We start from the raw sequence: 11,130 nt of genomic DNA on the forward strand, positions 1-11,130 counted from the left end.
ACTGCTTGAGCTTCAACACAGCTCAAGGGCAGGGGACAGGGAGGCTACTGAAAAAAGTGTCACCCCTTGCTCTGAAACCTCCATCACAGTACAGTCTGCAAGAGGTTTTCTCTGAGCGGGGTGGATGGCAGAACAGAAAAATGCTGGCAGTACAAGTGCCTTGTCTACACCAGGGCTTCCATGATAGCGCTCTGCCCAGAGCGGATCTGGCTAGCAGCACTGGGAAGTTTTAATGGAAAAGGCCAGTGGAGGCACGCAGCACTCTCAAAAGCCCTCCAGCCCCCGAGTAAGGTAATCTGGGCAGCCAGCTGGGAGTATGATGTTGCACTGATGCGCACTACATAAAGAGATAGGCGAGTCTGACATCCTACTCCTGCCTCCATTTCCATACGGCTTGATAATGACTTTTTCTCCTTAGAGGGTAAGCAGATCTTTCCCAATCATGTTTCAGGGCTGAGAGCTGCTCTGAACAGGACATCTTGGTCTGAAATCTTGAAATAGGGTATGTATGAAATCTGGGAGGGAGACTACCTCATCAGCAGGGTTTTTCATTTGACTGGGATTGTTTCCCGCTGGCAGGGCGTGGGACCCCATTACTCATTCCTCGGGTCTAGGATAGCAAATGAACCATTTCAGGCCTCCTGGGAGAAGCGTTTTTGTAATGCCCATGCAGTTCCGCAGGAAACGCGGGCAAAGGAGTTCTGTGAGGTGTGCCCTCAGTGAGAAGGCAAAGTCAGTTATTTGATATACAAAGGGTTATTCTTAAGTATCAGACTTGTTGATTCAGAGATGCACGTAAATTACAGCCTGGATTTCCGCTTGCAGGATGAAAAATGTTTTGTTCTAATCATAAATACTGAATCTCTGCTGTTTCCATTTACATAACACACATGACACAACATGTAAATCCTTGACAATATTTTTTCAGAATTTAGCAGCTTGTTTTTCTGCAAACATAAACATTTATTTTTGGTGTTAATAATTAATAATATGCCACATGCCCATAATAAATGCAAAATCTAATCTTGTATAGACATAAATGTGTCTGCCAAAGTGGTCTTTCTGTGCTGTAAATGACTTTCACAAAGTGGTAGCATACATTCTATTTCCAGTCACTGGTGATTTGTTTTGTGAAGAGATATGTCATTAAACTAAATGTTTTCCTCAGAAAATAACAAATACTTCACACATTTCTTTTTCAAAAGAGTTGGTAATTATTAAATAAGGGGAAGTGCCTAATATCAAAAGCTTTGCAGCTGTACCCAAAGCAAAATATAGACAGGAATGTGGAAAATCCCAGCCAATGGAGGGAAGGGAACATGAGATACGAGAGCATCAGTCCTCATCGCTGCAGCGGAAAGACGGAAACGACCTCCTTGGGGTCAAAGTCACTCCTGCAGTTGGACAGAGAATGACTCTATGCGGTGCAGAACAAGATACCGGTGTGGTGCAGGGTAGCAGATCCAGGTACACCCTTCCCTCACCTATTGATTCCTCCCTTCAGAGCCCAGTATTTTTAGGTTTCATCATTTCCTAGAAACCAGCAGTAGCTGAGAAACCTCCTGACAAAGCCTTTGGGTTGTATTGCTCTTAATGGCTGTCCCACCTGGCGGCCGGCAGTGCGGCTGCTCTCAGTTACAGCGTGGCTGCTCCTCCTTACTGCGTTAGCACAGCTGGCAGCAGCCGCTGGGCTGAAAGCTGTAGCTGTGCTCATGAACCCCGCTTAACAAATTGGATCGTATTTTAACACTGATTTCTGGTACAAGACAGAATGTAGCTTGTCTCGTCTTCAGTCAAGCCACACATAACTGTGGTTTGCTAAACTGCACTGGAAATAGCCGTCTTTCCAGAGGAGGCTGAGCTGACTTTTTGCTAACTCCAGAGGAGTAACAAAACATGAGATGTTTTATTAGTCTGTTTGGTAAAGACTTCATCGTTTCTGTATTTGTTCTGCTTTTATTTATACTATTCCAACGAACTGATGAAAAATTTGGATAACTCATCTTTGTTGAAAGTTTAACGATTCAGTTCATTGGTTGTGTTAGCAGTGTGGATGATGTGAGGGTCCTCAGAAATTGGTCAAACCTTCCAGAAAAGGTAAACCTTAATATTCCAGCATTTAATAAGAGAGGAGATGAAAGAGATTTTATCTGAAGCATTTTCACGCTATCATCATGCATTCTGTAGAAGACAAACATCATAAAAGTCCACTTGCTATTCATGGGCCACACAAATATAGGGTGCCCTAATAAGGATGGGTTCAGCGTAACCGGGCTGGGGTGACTCAGCCATTTTTACAGTGACAACCTCCCGGAATGGTATTGTCCAAGGTGCTTTGGAGGAGAGTTTTCAAAATTCCCCATTTTCTGAATTTCTCTCTGCCCAGTTCACCTTGTGCTTGGTGCTCTTTCTGCTGGAAACCCACAGGCACGTAGAGCTTCACGGAGGCTCACGTTGCTGTAACTGAGCCGAGTCCTGGGGGAGCCTACTCACCCGCATGGGTGACCATAGGGTACAGCTGTCAATAGAATTGATCAAAAATGTGCACAGCAAAGGTTTTTATGCATTTGCAAAAAGGCTTTTAAGAATGAAATGTTCTATAGAAATGGCCAGCACCAATGCAAGCTTCAGCCATTTTTCAAACATAATAGTAAGCATAATATATTATAAAAAGGAATAGATTATTTGTCCAAAAATATTGAACCTGTTTTTGAAATGGAGGTTCCATCTTTTACTTCTAGATTTTGAAAATATTTCATGTGCTTGTTGGGTTTTTTTTAGCAGAGAGATAGACTTGTCAGGTCTTGGAGTCAGGGACTGCTTCTTATGTTTGTGTACAAAACCTAACACTGCTCTCCTCTGAGTTGTGCATCGAAGGTTGGACCTGCTACATATAATACATATAGTAATTAACACTAATTCATCATCTGTCGTCAGATATCTCCTAGCTGTTAATACTGTCCTAAACATCTTTCCTTTTCAAAACCAGCTTTTTAAAGATATGTAGCTCTCATAGTATGTATGTAATAGCTAGCTGAAACAACCAGCCACTCTGAATTCCGTTCCCAAATGGAGCTTAATGTTTGGGTACAATGATGATTACGTTTGCTGTGTTAAAGAACCAGCTATATTCTGTTCCTTCCGCAGGGCAAAAGGCACGTATTGAGAACTACTGGTTATTTACTCAATCCCACATGCATTCTTACACAAATATGGACATTACTTAGTACCAATTTTAATCAGCCCAATATTTTAATATTGAATAGAAACACTCCAGGGATGATTTGCATTGTTCTATTGTTGATTAATTTCTTTCATGGAGGAAAAGCATAATTTAACATTCAGGAATGAATTACAGTAGCGCTTTGACATGGGATAAAAACACAAGAACAATGGGCAGAAGATAGTACTTGAAATTATCTTATCCCTCCCAATGAAAAGGAGAAATAAGTATATAAAAGCAGTTACTACTTGAAAACCTGGATTATGAAGAGGCATTTTTGGGTGTTCATTTGAACAGTGTGGAACTCCTGGAGAGAGAATTAGGGAAAACTCAGTTTTCATATGGCTGAACCACACTTTTGTCAGGTAATCAGTAGCTTTGATTTGTGGTATACCATTATGAACCAGTGAAGGGCAGCACTAACCAACTGTTTTAGGTAACTAGAAGGATCACTAATTATGTTTTCAAGTTTAAAATGATGTAAACATTACTTGTTTCACTGGATTTGCTATGAAATTGGTTGTGTTGCTGTGTTACTGCAAATCAGTAACTTCAAGAGCATTCTGTAATTGTCAGAGTGGAATTCTGCAGCTACAAATTAACAGCTTACTTGTAATGGATTTTAGGAAAGGGCATTTAATTTATTGAAAAGCTGAATCTAGCTTGCTAAGAGTATGGTCAGTTCAATTGCTTTATTAGGTTATAGCATAGGATCTACACAGCAAAACAGATTTTAGCACACTGAATTATGATTTGTATCAGAAATATGTAAACAATAATGTAGATATTTTTGGAGTTCAAAACACTGGAGGTATGCTTTTCTACACAAATTGGTAGATGAGATTAGTTCATTTATTTCTGAAGTTTCCTTCAGCTTGGTTTTAATAGGAAATAATGATTTGTATGTCTGATAAACTCATATTTATACTCAATATAACAGAATATTGGAAAGAACTTTCATTGCCAATTTTATTTTTTCCCCATGTCTGAAAATTTAGCTGTAAACTTGTACAAGCTCTTTCAAAATGCTATCTTATTTACTATGGTGTTTGGGAGGGAATAAATGACAAGGTTCTCTACTATTTAGTCTCATTTTAAATGTCCTATGCCCATGTGCGCATTTAAAAATTACTTTGGCAACCTTTTTTTTTTCCCCCCCAAAATTAATATCTTAACTTTCCATAGGAAGCTATGTTATAGTATAAGTTCATGCAAACAATAGTTCATCTCTTTACTTGTAAAAACAAAGCTATACATCATTCTGAATTTGAAGGATTTGTCATGTCTGTGAAAAACAGATGAATCAGCCCTGTTAGATGATTAACTGAATACCCTGTAAATAAAGACCTTCCCTGTGATTTTATGGTAGAGAAAGGTCTTTCTCTGTATATTCAAATAGCTACCAACAATATCAATTTGCAGCATTGTTCCTTTTTACAGAGAAAATCATTATTCTAATACTAGGAGTATTTTAGTGCTAAAGAGAACGCGTCTTGCCTCAGCTCATAAATGCAAGCATGCGCGCAGTCAGCCTTACTGTCTCCTTCACATCCGCGCTGCCCGCCGTAGCCTCTGGCCGCCCAGCCAGCCTGCCGTGGGGTCGCGCAGACCCAGGGTGGTCCTCGGGGCTGAAGGGAGATGGAGGAATGTGTCTGGGGACTCCAGGAGCAGTTCTCAGTGGAGAGACTCCTGCTGACCCTTTGGGTGGTATGCTGCCAATTAGCTTTTTACACACATGATAAAGATTAGCGTAAAGCCCGGCCATCGGGCAAGCCCTTGCCTATTAATCCAAAAGCGTCTACTTTAACCTCAGAAGTTTTGGTGTGTGATGTATGTACGAGTAATCATTGCGTATGCCTCCACTGTGAGCAAAATGCAAGTTTGTGAGAAAAGTTTTAAACAGTTGCTGGTGCTAACAGAACTTGCTGTATCTGGAATTCTGTTGTTGTTTTATCCGCTCTGAATATTTGAAGTACTACCGTGAATTCAGATTGTGCCACTTACTGTGCACTTGCAACGTTTTGCATGATGTGAATGCTTTAGGTTTTTTTTAAAGACATCTCTACAGAAGTCTTCCTGGCATACAGCTGGCCTTCCTGCCAAAAAAAGGTCCAAGTGGTGGAGAACGAAGTAGGAATGGCATCCATGGTGCTTCAGGCACCGAAAAGTAGGTGTTTAGTCTAAGCGAGTTACCTTGGCTCCCTGGTGCAAGGGGATGAGATAGGCAAGGATTCATCCCATGTAAGAGATCTAAATTAGGGAGGATTAATTACAGAGAGGAACCAACTGGGAGCCTTAAGGCTTAGGGATAGGCTCCGGGTGAGCAAACCCCTGGGCACCGTCTGTGCAGCCCAGAGATGGCTCTGCTGAACCGCTTTTCAGAGAGGTGCTGGTTTTATTTCTTCGCCCTCTCTTTCACGCAGACGTGTGATTCCTTCAGCGTTGCGGTAGTGGAGGGAGGTTGTCAGGGCCAAGATAACTCTAGTTGTTTTCTTTCTCTAGCAGGCTTGTGTACTAACTAAACATAAATATCAGGATTTTCACGTTCCTATAGTCAACAACATTTATTTTTATTTTAAACTTCACCTGCATTGCAAGACATTTATTACTATATTTAATGTGCAAGACTGTCCAATTAATTCATGAAAAATTCCCTTTCTCCTTTTAAGGGATTAAAATAATATTTTATGGGATGTGTCTGGGACACTGGTTACAAATTAAAATGGGGACATTTGCTGCAATAACAGTTTTTATGTTGAAGAACCAGACCAATAGATCAGGTTATAGAAAAGATGGATGAATCAACAAATGAATTAAATGATTAAAAGCTTAAGCTGGCACTGAAATTTATATGTTTGCTCTGATATGTAAAACATCTATTGATCTGAAGTTTGATCAGTAATATTTACAAATTTATTCTCGTATACATCATTATTATTGTATTCTCTTGTATTAAAAGTATGCTAGGTTGCCCGAGTAGGTCCCAGGCACTTCAGCCTGAACACCGATTACCCCAGCTGCTGCAGTTGCTCAGAGACCTCGAGGAGCTCCGCCTTCCATACATTGGTAAGGCTTCCATCTAAAAAAAAAAATGCAGGAGGGAAAATGTTTCCCCCAGGTGAAATTATACCATATAGGCACATCGGTTCACTAGCAGCCGTGTGCGTGGTGTGTGAAAGGAGGATTGCTGGTGGGGCTGTCCCTGGGCACAGACGGTGCTGCCACGTCCCAGACAGCTGTGGCTGGAGAGCGAGGGAGAGCGGTCCGGGGCTCTTGGCAGTGCCTCCTCCCTTGGGACAGGATTGCTTTTGGAGCGAGAACAGTGGAGCGGAGAAGGCCGAGGAGCAAAGACTGCATGAGTTTGGCCATTGGCATGAATAAGAGCTGGAGGAGGGGGAAGGCAGGAGGAGGTCAGTCCGACTGAAACATGGACCCATGTCAAGGTTGTGAGCTCGGACCGCAGGGCAGCGCGTCTCTGGAGGTTTCTTTTGTTTGTTTTCAGAGATCTGTGTTTCTCCAGGGCTTTTAAGAACGAGGTTTCTGTGGGTAAGCGTTTCTTTTCCTAATCCCTTGTTCCTCGTTTTCTTGACACATCCTCTGAAAAGGCTTTATATTAGACATCACACATAGTTGTGACCTTGATGCCGCTGGGGAAGGGTGCATGCGTGCCCTCCCCTCCTCTGTACTCGGACCTTGTGAGGGGTCCAAGAACTGATTTTAGCACCTGAGAGAATGGGTACTCGCTGTACCATGCTCTAAAAAGGCATGTACAGAGAACAAAACTTGTGAACCTCGAGGTTTCTCTTATAAGATAGAGCTTGAAACGGACTGCTTGTGACAGACAAGCAATTCTAGAAAAGCAAAACTGGATCAAGCTGAACCCAGGGTTTGTTAAGAGCAGAAAGTTGGGAAAGAAACATGGTCTACAGGTAAAGAGACAGTACAAAGGATCTCCAAAGGCAAATAGCTTAACAGAATTAATTTTTTTCCAGACTTGCACACAAACACAGAAAAAGGATTAGAAAGAGAATTTTCTGAAATCAGAAGCTGAATGGCAGGAGATGCATCTAGCATCCATCTGTAGTTGATGCTAAAGCTATAACTGCTTTCAACAGGTGCAGGGCCCAGATTTGGCACTTTCGAAGACACCTGCAATGAGTCCCTTGGGCCATCTACCCTTTTTGGCTCTTTGATTTCAGCAGCTTTGCTCTGGGGCTGGGTTCACAAGGACTGAAAACTGGGAGATCATGTGCTGACATTAGCATTTGCCACACCAGGGAATCTGGCCACTGGCTTCCAGTCCTGCCCAGCATTTCACTCAGATCAGAACTGACATCAGCTAAAGCTGTAACTTTAAGTATTGGCCATGTGTATCCTTCTGATTGTCCAGTTTGCAGTGCCCCTCTATATTTTTTCCTAAAAAGAAAAATGGTAATTAAAATTATATAAGGAACATACAACTGGACGTTGAAGCAGTAGAGCACCAAGAGCATAGCCAACACATGCAAGAACATAAACTAAAATACTTGTTGTCATTTTTCATATTCTTCACCTGATGGCTGAAATCACAGATTATATCCAGAGTGAGAAACATTGTGTGCTTGACTAATATATATTGCAACATTTAAAAAGTGTATTATTTATAGAGAGTCATAAATTTATTATTTTACATTTGTAGATATTTAGTGGCATGGATCTAAATGATACTTTTAGAGGAAATAAAAACATGCTGCTCTGATTGGAATCTGAAGGGAACCTGCTTGCAACAACCCATAACGGCCACCACCAGCAAGCAAAATGGGACAGGGGAGACAGGGAGCCAGCGGGAAGAATAGGCTAAATACTCTTATGAGAGTTGAGGCAGTACAGATTATAACTGCAGATGCTGAAGCTTGTAGGTAACTCTACTTAGGGGAATAATTTTATATTAGTTCTTAAGGGTTCTTTTCTCTTTCTAATTGCATTCTCTTGTGAATAAATATGCAGGATATCTTACCAAACAGAAAACACAAAGTCTTTTACAGTAGGGAATTGCAATATTTAGAGTCGTGTCATGTCATAAGTCATTGCCTGTACACCCATTTACTTCTCAGAAACTTCATCCAGCTGCACTAAAATAGTTGCTTATTCCATTCAGATTCTTATAAAAAAATTCTATTAAAATTGGGATCTGAACTAGCTCTTGGGTTTTTTTTAAAGGCCCCGTTTTGTTCAGCCCAGCAATCTGAGCGTTCAGAAGACACGCATTTCTCAACTGGAATAACCTGACATGTATTTTGAAAGAAAGCCATTAGAAACATTGTTTTCTAATACATTTCACAGTTTATTGATGCTGAGTAGTGCAAAAATTGTGAAGAAATGCATCTAGAGTCATTTTGTCACTGGACCATCATAGAAAGTGTGATTAGTCTCATAATGAATAATAAACAATGTGCAGCTGGGACTGCAGGGAGAAAGCACGTGCATGACTGCGATAGCGGTCTCATGGGCTAATTGTGGGTGTTAAGGTACTCTCCCCTTCCCCAAATGCAGAAATGAGCATCTAGCAGCATGAACAATTGCTGTTCCGTTGTCTTTCATACACAGACTGCTAAAAGAGTATGGGAAGAGAATTGAGATCTGTCAGAAATGATGTTAACATGAAAAGTCTATTCCCTTGCTGTGGTGCTCTCTAGGATAACTCGTGCATGGTCATCTCACTGCAGCTGCGGTCTTATCATTACCACAATCAGATGCGTCCGCTTGCTTATTTGTGCATCCTTTTATTCACAGCAAATGAAAACCAGAAGGTCCTTTTCAGCTGTATCCATGTTCTCCAGTCAATCCAATAACTTCACCTGTTTTCTTCTGCATATAGGCTTCTTCACTCCCGTCTGCCATGTAGATCTCTAAAGTATGGGAACTGCTTCAGCAACATTGGTGTATTAGATGAGAGAGAGGCATTTGCTGTGGAACAGATAAAGAACTTTTCTTCCCTTTTAACAGTTTTGAATCAATTAGTTAATAGAAGGTTAGTGGTTCGTGTAGCTTGATAGCTCCTTGGCAGCTTCCTAGGAAGGTGGGAATCCTTGGATGGTGTTATTGCACCATGGTGACATAATACATGTGACATCATCCTCTACCACAGTGGTTGTCAGCAGGAGGATGGAATTAATCCAGCAGCCTGGGGATTTCTAGAGAAGCTATTTTAGTTTTGTCCTGGCAGATACTGAAAAGCATAAGGGTACCAGTAGGATGAAGTTCTTAATGCCATCTTTGCTCCATCCTGTATGGTATATTAACCGTACCCGAGTCATCTGTCTATAGCTGCATCTCTCAATCCTATTACCAATTACTGGAACCAGCCACTCTCCATAGGTATTTTAGAAATTAGTCTCTGATTATTAAATCATGACTGCATGTTAACACCCATTATTTTCATAAACCCACTGCAGACTCCCATGCATTATAAATAAATTGTATTAACTCCAGTTCATATGAAATATTTATAAATATTATGGAAAGGGCTCACTTTCTGTGCATAGTTATTAGACATTTTAGATTATAGAAGATTGCAAATGGTCAATTATGTAAAATTATGAGAATACAGACTTGAAACTAGGCTCATAATCCTACGACAAGAGAGACACACAAAACCAAGATTCCAGCTGGGTTCAAGAAGAGTGACATGCTTTATGTTTCTTAATTATCTTTATTTCCCAGTAGTATTGCTGTTGCCAGAACTCAATTTACTATGTGCCAATGAAAGAGTAATAAGTTGCAGAGACACTCCTATATCAGATGAGAGAGTTTCACTCTCCTGTGTTGTCAGAACATAAACCCATAGAGGACAGATGATTTTAGCTATACTGTGTTTGACCCGGAGCAATTTTGGAGTTTGGGCAAAATTCAGTTGTGAAGTAAATGGTTCTTACCAAAAACCCTGCTGGAGATGGGCAATGAGGCTGTTGATGTCGCTGAGTGTTAAGCAGCTAATAGGAAATACAAATCTAAATATTTTTGTAAATCTAGGTCATAACGCCTAACTGAGTCTTTGAAAACATCCCCTGGTGTGGTAATAAAAACCAGAAGCCAGAGCAGGAGTACTGAGGCTGCTGGTTCACAGCGCTCTAGTTTATAGAGTAGGGAAAGACGTGGCTGAGTGACAGGTGGAATTTTTTTTAAAATACTCATGCAGGTTCCACTGACTCTAATGGCAAGCATCTTTGCTTCTCTGAGAGAACCTGGAGAGACCAGTGAGGAATACCTCTGAAACCCTCAGCCTGGTGGTCCAAGCCGGCCTGTGGTACAGCTGCCCATTAGTTTGCCCATCAGGGATTAGAAGCTTCTCGGGGCTCAGCTTAACATCCATCAAAGCTGATGGGAGTCTTGTTTTGGTCACTGAGAACAATTCAGGTGGGCATTCTGCTTGGAAAAACCTTCACATACCTTCTGGTAGCCAGTTTGTCACTGGCTACAACAGATTTTGAAGATGCAGGGGCAGTGCTTGGGTAGCTCACTGTGGCACTGAGTGGGTTTGGGGGATCCCTTGTACGCAGCTGCTTCCCACCATCCCTGTGGGAGGTTGCAGGTCCCTGCGAGCTCTGATCTGTCATTTGTTGGTGGCTGGGGGAGTATATTTGCGAAAGCATCGTTACACGTTCATCTTTCCTTCCCAAAGTGTCTGCAGTTGATCAGTTGGAGATCAGTTATTAGGTTGATTCTTAGCCTCAACTCTTAGTTTCCAGAGTAACTGCATATACAGTTTTTCCTTTAACTATCTTTTAACTGTGGCTTCCTCTTACCTAGCTCACAAATCAACTTTTGACTGTAAATATATCTTACAACCTAAACAGTCCTCTGATCCCTTCGACTTCTTGTTACCGGTCTTACAAGACTCCGGGTTTTGATGGGGCATAACCAGCCAG

Source organism: Gavia stellata, chromosome 10 (genome assembly GCF_030936135.1).
Source record: "Gavia stellata isolate bGavSte3 chromosome 10, bGavSte3.hap2, whole genome shotgun sequence".
NCBI classification, from domain to species: domain Eukaryota; kingdom Metazoa; phylum Chordata; class Aves; order Gaviiformes; family Gaviidae; genus Gavia; species Gavia stellata.